A 5,003-nucleotide genomic window follows, 5' to 3' on the forward strand; every position below is an offset into this window, starting at 1 on the left:
TGACCTTTAACAACATCACACAAATTTATCTAGTAACAAAAGACCCAGAAGTTTGGATATTTAAAAAAATAAAAGCCATAATTGAAAGAAAAATATCTCTCTTCTAACCATTTTTCTCCTAAATGGTAATGCTAACAATTAAACTCCCACTTCCCAAATATGTACAAAGCGGGTTCTGTTCTGGTACAGGTGACAAGGAGGTCAACCCTCCCCAAACAATTCTGCTATGTTCTACTTCTTTTTCACTATATAGCATGAAGATGTAGATTTTAGAATGGAGGTTTTAGAACTCTCCTCCAGATTAGATTTGGAATCCAGAAATGTGTACCACAGATGTTATAATTATCCCATGGCTCTCACATGAGTTTAGACATGTCTTACTTAGTACAGTGAATTTGACTGCTTATGAGTGGCCTGAGGCCCATCATAAACAGAGCAAAGACAACCTGAAGAGCATAGGAGAGGCTAAGATCTTTTTGCATTGATCATACTGGGCAGCTCTTGTGACCAGTCAGTTACCTTCTTTGGGCATGAATTTCCTTCTCATTTCAGAGAACGTGCAAGAATTCCTATAAGTTGGTTGAGTTTGTCCATTACTGAATATCTTTGTTGTCCAAAACCTGTTATGTAGGGCACAAACCCATGTTACTCCAGGAAAAAGAGATGGATTCATAGTTAGGTCTGGAAATATTTTGGAGGTCCATGTCAGCACACTAAAGATTCAGAGAAGTTCAGTATAAAGAGGACTATTTAATTTTGCTTAAGTCATATTTGTTACTGATAATGTGAGCACATTTCTTTCTCTCCCAACACACAATAATATCCCACAATTCAGGGGATGTTGCTTCAGACTAGCTGTTTAATCTGCATATTAGGCCAGATTCTTGGCCAACAACACACCTAGATCCACAGTGTTGGCTCCTTGTGGAAGAGCATTTATTCTCTGACTTGTTCTTATGCCCATTGGCTGGCTTAAGGGTTGTTCAGGGAATGAGGTACAGGGGGCTTGCCATTATAGTTATTGTAGATGTCAGATTGGGTACATGATCCATATTATCACCTAATAACCCCCTGTTTTACTTAGGCTTTGTATCCTTGTGACCAAAATACTGCCCAAGAACCACTTAGAAGAGGAAAAGTTTATTGGGGACTCATGGTTTCAAAGGTCTCAGTCCACAGATGGCCAACTCCATTGCTCTGGGCCAGGGTAGAACATCATGAGGGAAGGGTCCGGCGGAGGGAAGCTGTTCCCCTCACCCAGTCAGGAAGCAGAGCAGGGGAAGGGCAGCCAGAAAGATGAACCTTTCCAGGGCACCCCTCGCGGCCCCCCTCTTCCAGGCACACTACTCCTCAGCAAGTCCATTCAAACTGGGATGGACTGATTGCTACAGCTCTCAAGACTGAACCGTTTCACCTCTGAATATGCCTGCATTAACAGAAGCTTTTGGTAGACACCTCATATCCAAACCGTAATTCACCCTTTTAATGATGTACCATGAAATGTCTACCTTATATTTTGACTCATGTATTTGTTTCCTATGACTAATTTATCACAAACTTGTTGGCTTTACACAACTGAAATTTATCATCTTATAGTTTAGGAGATCAGAAATCTCAGATGAGACTCAGATGGGCTAAAATCGAGGTGTTGTCGGGGTTGTGATTCTTCCTGAAGGCTACAAGGGAGAATAATTCTTCTTCCTCTTCCTCTTCCTCTTCCCCTCCCCCTCCCCCTCCCCATCCTCCTGTCCCCCCACCCTCCCTATCCTCCTCCGCCCCATCCTCCTCCTCCGCCCCATCCTCCTCCTCCTCCTCCTCCTCCTCCTCCTCCTTCTTCTCCTCCTTCTCCTCCTCCTTCTCCTTCTTCTGGCTATTGGCATTTCTTGGCTCTTGGCTCATGGCTCCCTTCATCTTCAAAGTCAGGAGAAGTCAGTCTATGTCAAGATTCCAATTCTGGTTCTAGCTGTGCTGTCTCCCTCTTCCACATTAAACAAACAAAAAATGTGACTGCAAGGGCCCGCTCAGATATTCTGGAACAATCTGTTTTAAGGTCATCTAATTCCATGCTTAATTCCCCCTTGCCAAGGGACCTATCATATTCTGGGGACTAGGCCATGGACATATTTGGGAAGCTATTATTCTGCCTACCATAATCCATAATCCACCATTGAAATCGTTCTCTTTACTTTGACTCCACGGATGCTCAGAGCCATCTAGTAATGTACCATACTTCATCTTATTTTCATAATCTTATTTTCCTATATACTAATTCTCTCCTAAAATTCACATCATTGCATGTGCCCAAAATCTGTACATAATACTTTAATATAAATAATCACTATTACTAATGAACCTCTAGAACAGATATTGGAAAACTACCACTTGGGGCAAAATCTGCTCCCTTCTTGTTCTTATAAATAAAGTTTTATTAAAACATAGCTGCTACTCTCTTGCCATCACGGTAGAGTTGAATAGTCATGGCAACAAGACTATGAGGCTCCCAAAGAATTATTTTCTGTATATGTGGCCCTTGGGATAGACCTTCTGAGACTAATGGGGTGCTGTTTCTCTGTATGTCATTGTGACAGGTCCCTTGAAGTCTTTGAAACTTGTGCATAGTTAGGTTTTTTTGGGTTACTCTTAGATTTTGGATTTAGTAGAGATTGTATAATTGCCCAGGGAATTTGGGACAGTGTGGACCTAATAAAAATTACATAAGGTAGTAAAATTATGTTTGCTTTATCGAATCGGATTGTATCAACATATTTATAAGAGGTTATGCAGTGGCTTAAGAGTAATTAAATTTTGTTTATCAGTGATTACCACCCCATGTTCCCCACTGCTCCATCTCTGGAGGCTAAGAAAGGAGTGGGCTTTGAGCTAATTAATATTTCACAAATCTAATGATAATTTGTGTGCTCACTCATAATTCACATTATTGATGGTTTCAAAATAGAATGACATTTTAATAAATACCATTTATTTACTAGACAAAAACATAATGAGAGACACCTGTAAGAGTGAAAGTGGTGGAGATCTCTAGGGTATAGTCTGGCTTTAAAAATCTCACAGCTGTTATTTATCTTTCTTTTATATCAGTATGTAACAGGTAGCTTATCAACTGTGCAAATGATGACATTCCTTATGGCCATTCCAAGGGAAGTGGATCTGAATTTTCTTCTAGAGGGTTACTTACTGCCTTCTGTGTAATCTTTCTTCAAAGCAACATTACTGGAGTCTTGCGCATAAAAACTCGATTTTGAGTGTAACTTATACATAGAGCAAAGCACTGGGTATTAAATCTAGAGAACAGGATCAGGTACTTACCTTGGGGCACCTGCTACCTGAAGAGCCTATATTTGATAATACTAACCAGGCTTAGCTCATAGCCAGGGGTTTTCAACTTTTCAGTGACTTAGGAACACTAACCAGAAGCCCAGGGCTCAACTTGATGCAGACTCTAGATTGTTTTGAATTAAATTTCATTCTCTACCTCTTGGTCAGTCTCTCTCTCTCTCTCATCATCCCCCTCCTTTCTAAACTCAATCTCCTTATATTTCTTGTAACTATAATTTTAATGAAACAAGTCTTTTGAAGTTCATGGTTTACTTTTATAATTCACTTTTGCATGCTTCATTAATTTGGCAAGACATTTTTGCCCTGACTTTGGACAATGATTCTTGGGGAATCACCAACAATTGGATCAGTAGCTGTTTATCACTCTTCTAAAGAAACAGTTATCTTCTATAAAAATGCCCTTTTGTTCCATGCTCCCTTAATTTTCATACCCATTATAAACCAGGAATGATGACAAGATGCTTCTGGAACCAAGTTCCGCCATGTTGGGACAACTCATCTTTCATTTTTATAGTGAAAAATAAATAATGAATAGTAGTTTACTCTTCCCCATCCACTGAGACATCCATAGAGGGGAAGTCTAATTCTTATATTCTGTAGCATAAGTAAAAATTATTTTTTGAATCAGTTTGTGTTCTAGTTCAAATTTCTGGACTTGGAATTTCGTCCTTGGCACTCACTCTACATGCATCATCTTTGACCTATGCTCATCCTACAAGCTGATGATGCAGTATGGGTGATGATCATTTCTACATAGTAAGTGTGAAGTTTATCTGTGACACAGACAAATCTGTGTTAATTCTACATCTTTTTCCAAAAGGATCGAGATTAAGATTTACCATATTTATATGATGTTGTCTGTCTGGTTTAGGATGAGATAAATTCCACACATACACACACACACACAAACAAAAAACAAAACACACACAAAAAAAACATTCTGTTGCCTCTGAGTTTCAACCTTAACTTAAAACTCCTTTCTATTTTTGGAGAAGTTTCCCTTTAATTTCTTTGTACTTTTTCTACATGGAGACAAATGAGAAAATCACAAAGTCATTAAACACTAGGAAAAGTGTTTAATGATAGCTTAAAATGTGACCATCATTAGCAATTGTTTAATAGAAATGATTTTTTTTTTTTTTTACCATTTTCTATTCTTTCTCGGTGTTGGGGGGATGCAGGCTTTCTTTGCAGTTGGAAACATTTTGAAATGTGGTGAAGCCTTCAGTGTTTGTTATAGCTATAACCTCTATGACTTTGAGATTTTAAATCAACTTCTATTTGGAATATGCTCATTTTTAACTAAGGCTGCATATTATGACTGTCAGCTCCCACCCCTCCCCCAATAATTTTGATTGCTGTTTCTAGATCTTTTCCTTAAACCAATTTTTTTTTTTTCATATTTATAGGCTTCTGGATTTTTTGAACTCTTCTGAGACCAAAAGAAGAATAAATCAAAGAAGAACTCTGACCTTGGTATGTAGACACATCCCAGGTGGGATGTCCTAGAAATTATCTAGGGAATCTCCTTCAGAGAGCTTTGTTTTATTCAAAGTAGTTGAAGGTTGATTTCAGCAAGGAGGACATTCTCCTGTCTGATTTCTTTGACAATGATTTGGAAGATGTGTGACATAAAAACGAGCAAC

Source organism: Marmota flaviventris, chromosome 18, assembly GCF_047511675.1.
Source record: "Marmota flaviventris isolate mMarFla1 chromosome 18, mMarFla1.hap1, whole genome shotgun sequence".
Taxonomy (NCBI): Eukaryota; Metazoa; Chordata; class Mammalia; order Rodentia; family Sciuridae; genus Marmota; species Marmota flaviventris.